Source organism: Scylla paramamosain, chromosome 20, assembly GCF_035594125.1.
Source record: "Scylla paramamosain isolate STU-SP2022 chromosome 20, ASM3559412v1, whole genome shotgun sequence".
Lineage (NCBI taxonomy): Eukaryota > Metazoa > Arthropoda > Malacostraca > Decapoda > Portunidae > Scylla > Scylla paramamosain.
In genome coordinates this window covers 14,056,495-14,063,994 of record NC_087170.1, presented here as the reverse complement: position 1 = coordinate 14,063,994, position 7,500 = coordinate 14,056,495, and the positions used below count along the sequence as shown (strand labels likewise).

At 40.0% G+C, this 7,500-nt stretch overlaps 1 protein-coding gene across 1 annotated transcript in view; it reads left to right on the top strand.

The window, feature by feature from the left end:
- Positions 1–7,500, top strand: part of LOC135110399 (synaptotagmin-7-like) — a 147,772-nt gene that overhangs the window by 492 nt on the left and 139,780 nt on the right. The window lies entirely within an intron of this gene.

The window sequence follows — 7,500 nt, the reverse complement described above, 5'->3', positions numbered from 1 at the left end:
TAGTAGTAGCATAACCACCAGTATTAATAGTATAAACTTTAGAAGTTAATTAAAAATAGAAGAAATAACAATAACAACAACAATAACAATAACAAAAACAAGGCCACATCACACCACCCCCTGCCCACCTTGCATGACGCCGCAGCATGCCCCCTCCTCTTTCCCCTGGTGACTGTTTAGGTAAGTGTGTGCATGACAGACTGGCAAGGCGCATGGCAGCTCCAAGTGTGTATGTATGTGTATCTGTGCGGAGACATGTATGTGTGTACCCAACTAGGTGTATGGTATGTGTGTATGTGTGAATGTGTGTATGCATGAGTGGCTAATTAAGGAATGATCATGAGGTTAATGAGGTGATGTGGAATGTTTGTTTGTTTGTTTGTTTGTTTGTTTAATAGGAATGTCTTGTTAATGTTTGTTGTTGTGGTTGTAATGAATCTAGTTTTTTTTTTTATTGAGGGATAAAAAAAAATGGGAAGGATTGAAAAGGGGAAAGGGTTATCTGATGTTGGGTTGTGGGTAATTTACTTATTTATTTGATTATTCTTTTATTTTTAATTTTGGGCGGGGAGGAAAGAAGGGAAAGCAGGGAGAGAATGTTTGGGGAGATGGTTTGGGGACAAAGAAAATGCTTGTTTTATTGTTTTATTAATATATCTGGCTCGGGGTACAAATTTGAGAGAGAGAGAGAGAGAGAGAGAGAGAGAGAGAGAGAGAGAGAGAAACCTGATATTGTATTGCTTTTCCACGTCTAAATCTCTCTCTCTCTCTCTCTCTCTCTCTCTCTCTCTCTCTCTCTCTCTCTCTCTCTCTCTCTCTCTCTCTCTCTCTCTCTCTCTCTCTCTCCTAACATTAGCAACAACTCTTTAAAAATCACAATACTCTTTCCTTCTCCCTCGTTTTCACTCTCCTTCTCTTCCAAATAACTCAAACTTCATACCCTGCCCTTAAAACTTGGCTCAAATACAAGTACCTTTACTGTGTGTGTGTGTGTGTGTGTGTGTGTCAGTGGGTGTGTCGAAGCCGGGATCGTAAAGTATCGGGACTGTTTCGGACCCGGATCAGTATGTTAGGCAGTTTTGGGGAGAACAATAACACTTCTCTGCTCCTTCTGTCGTGTAGCTTTCAAGTGTCCGGGGTAGAAGTTGAAAAAAAAAAATAATAAATAAAGACAGGAAAATGAAAGGTAGGAATTTATAACTGTAAAGAGAAAAGAAAGAAAATAAAAGATGAACTAGCAGGAAGAGGAGGAGCAGGAGGAGGAGGAGGAGGAGGAGGAGGAGGAGGAGGGAAGAGGAGGAGGGAGAGAAAGGAGGAGGTTTTTCTGTGGTGTTTTATGTTCATTTTTTTCTTTCTTTTCTTTCTTTTCTTTCTTTCTCTCTTTTTTCTTTGGTTTTCGTTCTTTTCTCTTTCTTTATTTATTCTGGAATCTTTTTATTCTTGTTTGTTTCTTTTATTTTGCTGTCACTTTGTTTCTCTCTCTCTCTCTCTCTCTCTCTCTCTCTCTCTCTCTCTCTCTCTCTCTCTCTCTCTCTCTCTCTCTCTCTCTCTCTCTCTCTCTCTCTCTCTCTGCATGTCTGCGTGTGGTAATAAACGAGACAACATTTGCAGTGAGAGAGAGAGAGAGAGAGAGAGAGAGAGAGAGAGAGAGAGAGAGAGAGAGAGAGAGAGAGAGAGTTCCCATCTCCTCGGAGAAACCAAAACCCGGTTAGCTTGTAAACATTCTTCTCTTTATTAACTTATCGTATTCTCCTCCTCCTCCTCCTCCTCCTCCTCCTCCTCCTCCTCCTCCTCCTCCTCCTCCTCCTCCTCCTCAAGGCTACGAATCTTTATGGAAGGAAACACACACACACTTTCCTCCAATTTTTTTTTGTATTTGTGGAGGAAAAAAAGTGCAGGAACAGTATGACTACCTGGCAGGGAGAGAAAGTGGAGGAAGGCGGAGGAAGAGGAGGACGACGACGAAGAGGAGGAGGAGGAGGAGGAGGAGGAGGAGGAGGAGGAGGAGGAGGAGGATAAGAGATGAAAATTTTAAATGAAGTTTGAAGTTGCAGATTATCTTCAATTTTTTATTCATTTTTCTGCTCTCTCAACCACTCTCAGTCTCTCTCTCTCTCTCTCTCTCTCTCTCTCTCTCTCTCTCTCTCTCTCTCTCTCTCTCTCTCTCTCGCTCTCGCCTAGTTCGATACTACCATGAATAATCTCTCATTCACTCACGCATTCCAGCTCTCTCTCTCTCTCTCTCTCTCTCTCTCTCTCTCTCTCTCTCTCTCTCTCTCTCTCTCTCTCTCTCTCTCTCTCTCTCTCTGTGCAAATACTAGATTGGGATTAAATATTCAGCTTTGTTAATTATAAGTCATTTTCTTTCCTCCTGCGGCAGTTTTTCCTCCTCCTCCTCCTCCTCCTCCTCCTCCTCCTCCTCCTCCTCCTCCTCCTCCTCCTCCTCCTCCTCCTCCTCCTCCTCCTCCTCCTCCTCTTCTTCTTTCTCATCTTCTTCCTCCTCCTCCTCTTCCATCTTCTCTTATTGCTCCTCCACCAACTGTTCTTCCCCTTGCTCTTATTCCTTCTCCTTCCTCTCATATTTATATTTTTCTTTCTCCTCATCGGCATTCATCCTTTTCATTTCTCCTCCTCCTCCTCCTCCTCTTCATCTTCGTCATCTTCCTTCTCCCTCTTCGTACTTCCTCTTATCTCAAACTTATCTACTTTTTTTCCCCTCATCCATCCACTTTTTCCCCCTCCTCTTCCTATTCCTTCTTTTTTACCTCCTCCATCTTCTCATTTTCTCCTCTCCTTCTTTCCTCCCCTCCCCTCACCTGCCATCCCCTTCCCTTCCCCTTCACCTGTTTTAATGAGGCGTGTGATTACAGGTGAGACGTGGTTCATAAGAAGGAGTTTCTCACCTGCCTCACCTGTTTATTGTGTAGTACGTTCATTCATTACCTTGGTTCATTCACTGATTACCTTTTTGTTTCATTCATTAGTTTGGTTCTCGTTATTTTTTTTTATCTTTTAAATTTTCCAACATTATTTTTTTGTCTCGTGTTGTTGTTTTTTTTTGTATTGTCACTTCCTCTTTTTTTTTAATTGCGTATTTGTTGATTATTTTCTCTTTTCGTCTCCTTGTTTCATTAATTTCTTTTGGTTCTCATTTATTTCCTGTCTTTTTTTTTTTTTTTCCCTAGTATTTACATTAATATTTTTTTGGGGGGGTTCATTTTGCTTCTTTTTTTTTTCCTTCCTCTATTTATATGTTTATTTAAAATGCACTTTTCATTTTTCCTCTTTTTTTTTGTAATTTTTTTTTTATTCCTGAGTAACCTTGGTGAACTTGACAATTTATACTCTCTCTCTCTCTCTCTCTCTCTCTCTCTCTCTCTCTCTCTCTCTCTCTCTCTCTCTCTCTCTCTCTCTCTCTCTCTCTCTCTCTCTCGGGTGCCAAAGGAAGACAGAACGAAAGGGCAATCGAGAAAAAAAAATAAAAAAATAAAAAATACGACGGGAAGATAAGACTGAAAAAATAAGACAGTCAGAGGGACGTATTGACAGAGAGAGAGAGAGAGAGAGAGAGAGAGAGAGAGAGAGAGAGAGAGAGAGAGAGAGAGAGAGAGAGAGAGATAGGAGGTGGTTAGAGGGCAGAAAAAAAAATACGGTAAGGAGGAGGAGGAGGAAGGAAGGAAGTAAAAAAATAAATAAATAAAATCTTAAATAATACAACAAAAAAAAAAAACATAATTTGAGCGAATGAAGGAAACAAAATAAACAATAAAAATAACAGAAGAAGAAGAAGGAAGCAAAAGGAAGTGGCGAAATTAGAAGAAATAGAAGGAAGGAAGAAAGGAAGGAGGGAGGGAAAGGCGAAAAGGAAGAGACGCATGAAGGAAGGTAGAAAGGAAGGAAGAAGATAAGGAAGGAAAATGAGGGAGAGAAATGGAAGGGTGAGTCATGCGGAGGAGGAGGAGGGAAGGAGAGACGAGAGAGGTGGACGCAAAAAAATGAGGGAGGGTGACGGGAGAGGAGGGAAGGAGAGAGGGAGGAAAGATAGAAGTGAAATTGGAGAAGAAAAAAAGGGAGAAATGATGGAAGGACGGAGGGAGGGAGGGAAGGGAGTAGGAGGGAGAGTAAGAGAGGAAGATGAAATAGGAGAGAAACAGAGAACTGGAATGAGGAACGGAGGAATATCGAGAGAGAGAGAGAGAGAGAGAGAGAGAGAGAGAGAGAGAGAGAGAGAGAGAGAGAGAGAGAGAGAGAGAGATGGATGGGTTAATGGAGGCGCCAATGTACGGTATAATGGAGCCACCAGTGGAAGGAGCAGAGCGTGAGGGGACAATGAGCAAAGTTGCAAGCGATTTTTCAAAGTTTTCCCTGTAATCTGAGGCAAAAATCTGGTCAGGCCTTTCAGTCTCTCCGTCAGTGAGATAATGGCTCTCTCTCTCTCTCTCTCTCTCTCTCTCTCTCTCTCTCTCTCTCTCTCTCTCTCTCTCTCTCTCTCTCTCTCTCTGATTTGTGACTTTGTTTACCTGCTTAAAAATTTAATAGTAGTAGTAATAGTAGTAGTAGTAAATGTGTCATTATAACCACTTACACCACAAACAACAAGAAATAAACAAGGAAAACAAATAAATATCCCACGCAGACAAAGACACAAAACAAGACAATAAATCTTGGAAAAAAACACTTTTTTTTTTATTCTTTAATTTCTTCCTTTTTTTCTTAAGGTCTCCCCATTTGTCAAGTTCTTCATTATTTCTGCACACTTGCGAAGGAGGTCAAGAGGAGGAGGTCCTTCAAGTGTGTCTTCCTCCTCCTCCTCCTCCTTGACCTAGCCTGACCTCTCATCATTATTATTATTATTATTATTATTATTATTATTATTATTATTATTATTATTATTATTATTATTATTATATTTATCATTATTATTATTGTGGTTTTACTTTGGTTCTCCTCAAATCGATTAGTTTTCTCTCCACTTTCCCTTTTTCTTTTTTTTTCCAGTGGGTGTTTCTCGTTTTCTTCGTGTAATTGCGTGTCTTTAATAATTTTAATCAGGTGGCATTGTGTGTGTGTGTGTGTGTGTGTGTGTGTGTGTGTGTGTGTGTGTGTGTGTGTGTGTGTGTGTGTGTGTGCGCGCGCGCGCGCGCGAACATTCAAATTCTGTTTATTTTAATGTTTTACAATTTTATTTTCCTTAGTCTCATTTTCCTTCTTTTTAATAACTAAGCTTCTACTACTACTACTACTACTACTACTACTACTACTACTACTACCACCATAAACCAGTAATTATACATTCATCAATCATTTTCTTCACACACACACACACACACACACACACACACACACACACACACACACACACACACACACACACACACACACACACACACACATTGTATGATTACCCCAAGGCGAAAGGAGAAAGAATTAACAGTATATTTGAAGGGGAACATGAAGGAGAAGGAGGAGGAGGAGTAGGAGGGTGATGAAATACAAATAGATATGAGGAGGAGAGGTAACTGACAGGCTGGAAAAAAAGAAAGAAACAACAACAACAACAACAACAACAACAACAACAACAACTACTACTACTACTACTACTACTACTACTACCAACAAGAACAACAACAACAACAACAACAACAACAACAACAACAACAACAAAAAGAACACACATATAAAAAGAGAAAATGAAAATGAGGTTGAGAGAGAAAAAAGATAACACTTAACCTCCCATCCACACACACACACACACACACACACACACACACACACACACACACACACACACACACACACACACACACACACTCTCTCATCCCCTCCACCACCACCACCACCACCACCACCACCACCACCACCCAGCCATTGATCCCGGCAACAGTAGGGAAGGTGAAGAGAGACAAGGTGGCGTCGGCTCTCCGGTTTCGCTTCTGTAATACCCCGACACTGGTGGTGCTGGTACACTTAAAGCTGCCTCGCCCGAAGACCGCGTTTGCTGTGGTTCCCCCTTGCGCCTCCCAACCCCGAACAGAAAACGGGTGCTCGCTTAGTCGCGGGGGTGGAGTAGGAGGAGAGAGAGGAGGATAGGAAGGAGAGAGGAGGGAAAATGGAGTAAGAGAAGGAAGACTAGGAGGTAACTAAATTGTGGAGGAGTGAAAATAGAATGAGGGAAGGAACGACGAAGTAATGGATGGGGGAAAATGAGAGAGAGAGAGAGAGAGAGAGAGAGAGAGAGAGAGAGAGAGAGAGAGAGAGAGAGAGAGAGAGAGAGAGAGAGAGTCGATAGTGTGTCGTATACCTTAGTTGTAAATGAGTATAAATCACGACAAACAGCTGTATTGCGTGACTCAGCGACTCACGGCCTGCCCTTTGATTACGCCGCGATTCATGTCTGCGCTTTTTCATACTCATGTTTCTTTACTCATGTCATTTTTTTTTTTTTTTGTCTTCACTCGTGTCTTTTTATTTACATAATTTTTCATTTTTTTATTTTTCACTCATGTCTTTTATTATTTTTTTATTCATGTGCCTTTTTTTCCACGTTATTTGTCATTGTCTTGCGTCTTTGTTTACTCATGTTTCTTTTGTTCGCTTTTCACTTTATTTTCTCATAGCTATGCATTTTTGTTTTTACTTATCATTTACTTTTTTATTTATTTTTTTACTTTATTCACACATTTTTTGTTAGTGTTTGTTTCGTTCGTTTTTTTTTATTTATTTTTTATTTAATTTTTTTTTTATTAACGCCAGTCCTTACCCATGTCGTGTTGTCTTGTAATTTTACTCAAATTTATTTTATTCATTACTAATCTTCAATCACTCATTTCTCACCCGTATTCTTATCCATCATTCATACCTTTACAATTTACTCATTATACACTCATGCCTGTATTTTAGTTGCGTTCCTTTAATTCATATATTTTCAATAACTATTTTTTTCATTCATATCCTTTACTCACTTTTCTTTAATTTCCATCGTGCCTCATCAAATTTTTACTCATGTATGAATAAACTCAGAAAGTAACCCATATTGTCTGTTCACGCTGACTCACTACTAACACTTCTCACTGACTCACACACTCATCTTTCTCATGGGTGACTCATTTGCACCTCTCATGGTTGTAAATAAGGGAAAGCGTGACTCATTTATTCCCCTCAAGCACTCATGAATAATTTTTAATAGTAATCCATGTTTTTTCCTGAGTTTTATTCGATTTTTTATTGTTTATTAGTGAGAAGGAGCGTGTTCGTTTTTATAGTGACTCATAAAAAACGTTTCCTCTTTATTGTGAATGAAGGAAACGTTCCCCCGTGACTCACTGCCTCCAGAGAACGTTAATGATTGGGTGATTTTTATCCAGAGTAAAATAAACGTTTGATATTATTCACAAACACCATCCTGCGAGTTTTAAAGCAATAGTAGCCTAGGTGTTCCAAGGACGCAACGTTTTCTCTTGACCTTGAGTGACGAAGAAAACGTTTAAAGCTGAGTGGAAC